We start from the raw sequence: 7546 nt of genomic DNA, 5'->3' as shown, positions 1-7546 counted from the left end.
TGCAGTTTGTTAATGAATTTTCCTTCAATCTTGATGTCACATGGCTCAGTTTATGGAATGATGTACTCAGCCAGCATACAGAATGAATAGATATCAACAAAGAACACAACCTTTTCCTGCACACTTTTCCACACACTTCTCCCAACTTTAAACCCTGCAATTTTCCCTCATTCTGTCTAGACAGCTGTGTAAAGGTTTCACATGAACACAATTTAGTGTTCTGAGATTCTCATTCTTCTCAACAATGTTATGATCCACATAATCAAATGCCTTTGAATAAGCAATAAAACGCAAGCAAACATTTTTCTGATATTCTCTGTTTTCAGCCAATATCCATTTGACATTAGGAATGATATCCCTCATGCCGTGGTCTCTTCTGAATCCAGTTCGAATTTCTAGAAGCTCCTTCTAGATGTACTGTTCCAGCTATTTTTAAATAACCTTCAGCAAGATTTTACTTGCATGTGATATTAATGATGTTGTTTAATGTTTCATACAGTTCCCATCACTTCTTGGGAATGGGAACAAATATGGATTTCTTTCAGTCTACTTCCATGTTTGTTGGCAGAAACTGATGAGCACATCCAGGGTTGCATGTTACCTGAGACACCTCAATTGGTATCCAGTAAATTCCTGAGGTCTTATTTTGTGCCAATGCCTTTGGTGCAGCTTGCACCTCCTCCTCCAGTACTGAAAGTTCTCAATCACATGCTCATCCCTGAAATGTTTCCATGTCTACAAATTATTTTTGTAACAGTGACTCTATATTCCTTTTATCTTCTTTTGAGGCATCCTGAATGAGTCAAGATTTTGCCAACAGCATCTTTCAGTGTTACAGCCTAAGGCTTAAAAATTGTCCTTCTGTCCTTTTTGCTTGGGAAATGCTAAATGTGTTCTTTCCTTTTTTCTTTTCTAACTCCAGCTCTTTGCACATTTCATTCTAAAACTTTGTTTTCTTGAGCTTCCCTTTCAAATCTGTTAGTTCACAGCAGCCCCAAAGGATAGGACAGAATTGCCCCACAGAATTTACAAAACTGTTTAACATATAGAACTGAAAACAAATAGTCGACAGTCTAAACATTCAAGTTGATCCATGGGAGGAAAGTGAGCAGTCTCCTCCTGTAAATATTTATAGCCTCAAAACTTCAATGGAAAGTTGCTTTAAGTCAGACCCAACTTGACAGGAGTGGGTTTGGTCTTTTGTTTTTGAAATCTTTATGGAGGCCAACAATCACATCTTTCCCTCACTGAGGAGCTGGTGGATCTGAGCCTCTGGACTTTTGGTTAGCAGTCAAGGGTTTCATCACTGCACTACCAGGACTCCGTATAACAAGAAAGCAGCCATACAGATCTAAATAGCTTGAACCACTTATTGAGGAAGATGAAAGACAGCCTTCAATATGGGTTACACCACAGGATCAAGAAAACAAAAATCTCCACCTCTGGGCCAATGGAAAATAGCACGATAAATGGAGAAAATATTGAAGTCAAGGATTTCATTTTATTTGGCTCCACAATCAATGTCTGTGGAAGCAGCTGTAAAGAAAGTGAAGAACATATGAATGGGTGTTCTTGTCATGACAGGAGTCCAGAATGAAGGCTGCACAGTGGAGTGTACTTGGGGGAGGGGTTGCATAACAATAAAATATTTTTTTTCTTTTCAAGGAGAAGAGTGATTTCGGGGGAGGGGATGGGCAGGTAGATAAGTGCAACAATGAATGACTGGAAATCCAAAGTCTCTCTAAACTTTCATTAAAATTAATAAATAAATTTTTTAAAAAGAACATCATGTATTGAACAAACCTGCTGCAAAAGGCATCTTTAAAGAGTAGGAATGGCTGTCACTGAAAGAACTCAAGTGTAGCTTGACCTAAGCCATATTTCCAATTGTCTCACATGCACATGAACGTCGGGCAATGAGAAAGGAAAATCAAAAGAGAATTGATTCTGGTGAATTGTGCTCATAGTGGAGAATATCTAACACCACGAACTGCTGAAAGGACAAACACATTTGTTTTGTAAGAAGTACAACCAGAATGATCTTTAGAAGCAAAGACCTTATCTCAACTACTTTGAAAAATATTATTAGGAAGAAATGGGCCCTGGGGAAAGACATTGTTGTTGATAAAGTAGAGGGTCAGGATAAAAGAGGAAAACCTTCAGTGGGGGGAACTGACACAGTGACTGCAACAATTTACTCGAAACCCAACAGTGATTGTGAGGACGGTAACACCAACAATGACTGTGAGGACGGTACAGGCCTGAGCAGTGTTTGGTTCTCTGTACATGAAGTTGCTCTGACTCAGCACCCACAGTGTCCAACTCTCTGGGGCTTAGCAACAAGTCAGTCTATTGGGCAGAGTTGGGTCTTGACTAGAGTGAAGGCTGGACCTCATTACAGTGAATGAGAAAACTAAAGTTGCATATGTAGACAAATGCCTTTGTACTTGTTGATGGAAGTCTCACTTTGGCTTCCTTTTTAAACATAACTTTTATTCTTACATCTAGTCTAAGATGTGGTGTTAGTATTCAAAGATCATGTCTATTTGTAGCTGATGAATAATGCTTTCTCAAGCAAAAAAGGAAAAAAGGTCAATTTTAGCCTAATTTTCACATACTTCTCACATTTGCTGAGAGAGATTTCATATCCTAAATATAAAATGCAAAGAAAAAGGTGGGGTTGGGGGGTGGGGGGGAGGAGAGGAGAAAGGGAGCCAGTGACAGGTGTCTTATTTTACAAGAAACTTCAAAACCCTTGTGCTTCCCCCCCCCAACATTCTGAAAATTATTTTAAGCCTATGATTATAACAAAAGCCCAAGATCGGTTTCTCTAATAGACAACTGCTTTTGCTAGGGGATGAATAAGAGAATGACTTCTTGTTAGAAGCAATTGAACTCCATGGCCTGCACCATCTCTACAGTCTCTGCCGTGGTTAAGTTATTGTAGTCGTGTGTCAATCCATCTCATGAAAAGTTTTCCTCTCCTTTGCCAACCCTCTCCTTTCCCAAGCATGATGTCCTTTTCCAAGGACTGGCCCCTTCTGATAAATGCCCAGAGTACATCGCACGTAAATGCCTGTGCAATCAGTCATTCTGACCACGTGCCTTTATTAGAATTCAGGATGTCTGTTCGGGCACCGATAAATCTGAGCCAGATGCCTGAAGGCAACTGTATCCAACGGCTTCTCCTGTTTATGAAATACATTATGATAACAGTGCCCCTTCTACTAGCTCCTTCATTCTTACCTGGTTGTTTCCTACTTACTTTCATTGCAAAAGGGTCCTCATTTTTCCAAATTGTGAGGTAATTAAGGTTTGAACTCCTTGTTTATTAAACACTCACAGCTTAGGTTATCTATCAGCTGCCTTGCTTAAGTGTTCCATAAGATTTACACATGAGGCAAGATGAATTGCAATTATATGAAGAGTCTAAACAAAGATCTTGTTTCCCTACTGATTGTATTTTCTGTGCCCCGTTAACTTAGGAAAGCAAAAGGGATTTTAACAACCTGATGAGTTGATGCACAGGGACTTGGGTCAGCTTCCTCCTCGGCCCTCCCTTCATTCAACTGCACTGCAGTGTCCAGGACCCTTTCTTCTCCCACATTTGCTGTCCAAGGTGACAGAAATCCCTCTGTAGTCACGGGGATTGCTACGGTCTTCTGCTCCAGCACCAGTGTCTGACTGTTCCGACTTTATTAACCTTTTCCAACTGATGGCTGCCCCCGTGGCTCTATCTGAGGTGCCTCTAAATGAGACATATTTTGTGTTTCTCTAATTACAGAGCTATCTTGACAATGACAGTCACTGCTTGAAATTACTCACCCCAGCCTCCTCAGAATCTAAGGAGTGTGGGGAGGGGGGAATGTCAAGGCTGACAGGCTACTCCACCATTTCAAAAATAGTTATTTCCTTAGCTGAAGAATTGTCTCCTATTTCGCCTCCTCCATTCTGCCTATTTGCTTGTTCCCATGCAACCTCCCCAGAGGTCTTCAGCAGCCATTCAAGCACAAGCACTGCTCCTCCTTCCTTCAGTGGCCCTTCTGGAGTCCCTGGAACACTGAGGGGAATGTGACCATGTCAAAGCCCTGCGTGTCTTGCAGCCAGGGCTAGCTCATAGCTTACACCATGTTTTTCACCACAGGGAGAGAGTAGGGGCAGCATAATGGGGAGAAGAAAAAAAAACTACCAGCATATCGGTCTCTTAGACAAAGCATTTCAAGTCTGCCAGTCTCCTAAGTGTACCTGTGGAAAATATTTAACAGACTAATGAGTTATCTGGGAAGCACACTAAAGGGTGAAATAGATACAAACATGTAGAGAAAATGAGCTTTAACTGTTTTTGTTTCTTAAACTGAGATAAGGATGCATTTTTATACAGAATAGAACCTATAGACAAGAAGAGATAACTTAAGGAAGACCATGGAGGTCTTGATCTTCTGTAAGTAACACAAATTTACATTTCTGCTCTGACGCAGGAAAAACTGAAATGTGACACTTCTATGTTCTAGACTTATTTGTAATAACACAAAGTAATTGAAATCATCTGACTTTTACACATTTTTTTAATTACTTCCCCGCCTACTTCCACACTCCTTCTTTTGACCTCTACTTGTCAGGAAAAATGAGTTTCCTATCACGGCAGATCGCCTTACAGGTGTCTGCTTTAAGAAGATTTGATTGCTGCATTGATGGCGATTCTTTTTCAGTAAGCCAAATCATGAATAACGATCATTCACTCACTCGCTTGTCACCATTATGTCAGAACTGACTCCTAGCTGACCCTCTAATGGGTTTCCAAGGCTGTGGCCTGCGTGGGAAGAGACTGCCTATTTTTTTCCCAAGGAGTTACCAGTGGACGTTCATCAGTAAAGAAGCTTACTCTTTGGCCAGCAGTGTAACTCCTTAAAGTCTAGAGCTCTCTCTGATGTGATCTTTCTTAGTCATTATTACTGTTACCAATAATATAGTTCAGTTTAGGTCAGTCAAACAAAACACCATGCATCTAGATTCTGCAACTGTCATTCATAGTTTTCAACTGGCTCCTGAAAATTCAATCCAACTGTGATTGCTGAAGACTCACAGATCACTAAAATTCAGGAGCTAGGAAACGTGTTTGGAAGAAGCTTGTTCAGTATTTACCTATCTTGTTTGCACATCAGAGTCTCCGACAGTCGTTTTCACGCTGTGTGACCCTTAGAACATTCATCCCCCACTAACATTTTTAGCCTCTTACTACTTTCAGCTGCTTCTTGCTGCATCTGTCAAGTAGGAAGCAACCCTTAGCAGACCCTCCAGCAGGTTTTCAAAGGAAGTAAACTGCACAAGAGATTGCCCATCTATTTCCCAAGGAGCTGGTGGATTTGAGTTGTGTGTTGTTCTAGTTAGAGTGTGGGCTAACACCTGGTGGGGACCTGTGTAATGGCATGAATTTAAAGAGCCCAACAACCCTACCACCAGATTAACATGGGACATAAAGGCACCACATAAAGCTCCCTCACTGCTGTTGGGTCTGTTCTGCCATAGAGGCCCTCCATCAAGCTTCTGAGGGCGCACATCACAGCAAGGGGAGACGTCCCAATCATTCTCCTCCAAAACTACTGATGGATTCCAACTGCTGCGGCCTTTGAGCTAACAGCTCAACTGGGTAATTGTATCAACATCTGTATGGTGTTAAAACAAAAAAAAATTGTTTTTTTTTTAATTTCAACATGTCTTCCCTTACTGAACACACACAGATCAACAGGAAATTCAAAACAGGAATTAATTGAATCATGAAAGAGATTAAAAAAAAATGCTAGTCCATGCTTGGACTCCTTCCTGTAGATTTTGTCCAGAAAATTTATAATGGAACCTAGGCATATTTCACATATATATAAGACTGTATAGGAGACTATTTAAACCAAGGATTGTAAGTTTCTGACTAGATCTATGTCTCTTATTTCCAAAATAAGCAAAAGCAGATTTTTTAATTGATCTGACTTTTGTTGTTTGGAGAATTTTTGCTTTTTTGGAGGTTGGTTTTTTGTGGGGGTTTTTTTTCTTAGGGTTTTGTTTTTTTTTTTTGTTTCGTTGACTTTTTTTCCTAAAATCTGATATCTAATTTGTTTCTTGTTTGTTTTGTTTTGTTTTTTTCAGATATCGATTTTTTTTTTTGGATATCTAATTTTTAATGCTTCTTGTTAGGGGCCATTAAGTCAATTATTAATTAAAAACTGCCCTGCAATCCCAGAGGTATGTGGTTGAAATTCCCTGCCTGCTCCATAGGAGAAGGGTGGGCAATCTTCTCCTGTGCAATTAACTGCATCTGAAAATCCTCCGGAGGATCAGCTATGGTTCGGTTCCGACTGGATGGTACACAACACCAAGAACAACAATGGCCCGATGTACAGCAGTATAAACACTGCACGGTCTTACACCATCCTCACAATCTGTTGTTGCAACCACTGTATCCGCCTCTCTGAGGTCTGGTTTTCTGTTGTCGACCCTCTATTTAACCAATCATAATGACCTGCTCCAGATACTGGTTTTTCCTGATAACCTAGCTAAAATGAGTGACATGAAGTCTTGCCATTCTTGCTTCTGAAGAGTATGCTGGCTATACTTCTCCAGGATTTGTTCATTCTTCTGGCAGTCCATCACATATTCAATTATCTGCCTTTTATTTTATTTTTTTTATATACTGGCTAAGAGTCCTCTAGTTGCAAGGGATAATCATCCAAACTACATTCAACCAAGGAAAAAAAGGCATTGGCTCTGGATAACACTATAGTAAGCAGTGTTTTTTTCCTCTCTCCAATTCTTCAATATGTCTGCCAGGTCACAAAACTATATTCTAGGAATTTAGCAACACCAGTGGAAAGAGTATTTCTTGATAGCGCCTTAAAAAAAAAACCATCAGCAACTAAAAAAAAAAAACCACCCCATGAACAAACCCAACCCAAACCAAAATGAAACTATTTTTCATATCTCTTCCTCAGATAATCACAAAGGAATGAGTTCTTTAACAATAAGAACTGAGTAGGTAGAATCAACATTGTCCAAGAGGCTTAGAGCAGACTGGTTCTATTTCCAGAAACAATGACTAGTTAAGGTGTTAGACAAGGACCAAAAACATCTAGTCTATCAATCTATCTCATACCTGGCTTAGAGATTTTAAACTATGATCTAAAATTATAAGTAAGCTTTTCCTATGGTTCATTATGCAAAACTCTCTTGAGATGTAGTCTGATATTTTTCAGTTTCGCAAGTTCTACTTCATTTCGCAAAACTTCCCTTTTCTGATTCACTAAAGTATTTTAATGTTGGCCTAGTGGATAAAAAGTGGATACCAAGCCAAATGTGGGTGATTTTAATCTGCGGCCCTCAGGCCTGGTTTTAATTGGTTTTGGTCAAACAATCTTCTAAGTGGTATAGCACTGGTCTGTCCATTTATTGTACAGAGGTAACTCATGGTTGCTGTGATGCTAAATACTGTGACACTGATGTGTCAAATGTGATAATGGTTACCCATGGTGGACGGTGTTTGGTGGAGCTCCCCAATTAA

Source organism: Elephantulus edwardii, unplaced genomic scaffold (genome assembly GCF_000299155.1).
Source record: "Elephantulus edwardii isolate Elephantulus edwardi_28Jun2011 unplaced genomic scaffold, EleEdw1.0 scaffold00022, whole genome shotgun sequence".
Taxonomy (NCBI): Eukaryota; Metazoa; Chordata; class Mammalia; order Macroscelidea; family Macroscelididae; genus Elephantulus; species Elephantulus edwardii.
Note: the sequence above shows the minus strand (reverse complement) of the source record.